Source organism: Pteropus vampyrus, unplaced genomic scaffold (genome assembly GCF_000151845.1).
Source record: "Pteropus vampyrus isolate Shadow unplaced genomic scaffold, Pvam_2.0 Scaffold23, whole genome shotgun sequence".
NCBI lineage: Eukaryota > Metazoa > Chordata > Mammalia > Chiroptera > Pteropodidae > Pteropus > Pteropus vampyrus.
In genome coordinates, this window is record NW_011888804.1 from 7,524 (window position 1) to 8,822 (window position 1,299).

The window sequence follows — 1,299 nt, forward strand, 5'->3', positions numbered from 1 at the left end:
GCGCGCCACACCCACACCGGGGCAGCCGGCGGTGACTGCTAGAAGCTCTCCACCTGGCTCACCGGCCTGCCTGCATCCCAGCCCCTAAAGCTGCCACCTTGGCCTGACCACCCTGCCATGCTTCTAGCCTGCCGCTTCTCCCCCACTCTGCTCTCCTCGACCAGCCAGCACCCCCACCCCCTACCTCTCTGCTGACGGCCTTGCCGTGCTCGTCCATGGGGGAATTGGAGCCATCGGAACTGTCAGCATCTCCCACTAGAAGCGTCTCCGCGCAGATGCGCTGTTTTCACCATAGGACGAGACGTGACCCCGCCCGCCTCCTACGTGAGGCCACATCTTGATCTCGTCCCTCCCCACCTACTCAGGGGCACCAGACATCACCCAAGCAAGTCTCCCTTCTCTCTCCCAGCTCCAGTGTGCATCATTCCCATCAGTAACGAGCTCACGGTATAACCTCTCCTGATCCCACGGCCCCTCCACCCGCCACTCCGCATTTCTCTGCTTTTCTTTATGACGAGACCCATTGCGAAAGTGGGCTTGGTGTTTCTAATTCCTCTCTTCCTGTTACGCCTGTTTTTCTTAAGTTTTATTGAGGATTAACTGGTGTGCAATAAGCAGGACACATTTAAAGTACAGAGTTTGGTACGTTTTGACACATGCACACACCCGTGACACCGTCACCGCCGTCGAGGTAATGAACTCACCCATCACCCTCAAAGGGCTCCTCTTGCCTCTCTGTAATCACCCCTCCCCCTCCTCTTGTCCCACCCCAACCCCAGGCAACCCCCTGGCCCGCTTCCTGCCTCTTTAGATTCGCCTGCGTGTTCTAGAATCGTGTGTGAGTGGAATCGCATGGCGCGTACGCGTTTGTGTCTCAGCGTGACGCTTCTGAGATTCGCCCCCGTTGCTGCGGGTGCATCGACAGTTCGATCTTTTATGTTGCTGAGTAATAGCCGTGGGATGGACACAGCACAGCTGAGTCATCCGTCACCTGCGGATGGACGTTTGGGCTATTCCCAGTCTCGGGCTACTACAGAGAAGGCTGCTGTGGCGCGCACGCGGGAGTCTTTGTGGGGGCCTCTCGTGTCTTTCTTTGTGGGTAAGCACCTTGGACCCACTGCGACCGGGCTTCCACAGACACCGCTCCGTCGAGCCTTTTCTTTCCAAGGTCACAAAAGGCCTCCACGATGCGAAACGATGTGGCTGTTCCTCCCGCCTTCTCTTAGTGGACTCATTCGATGCGGGGGACAGTCCCACCCCCTCGAAAGGTTGCTCTCACTTGCTTCCAAAGCATCCATC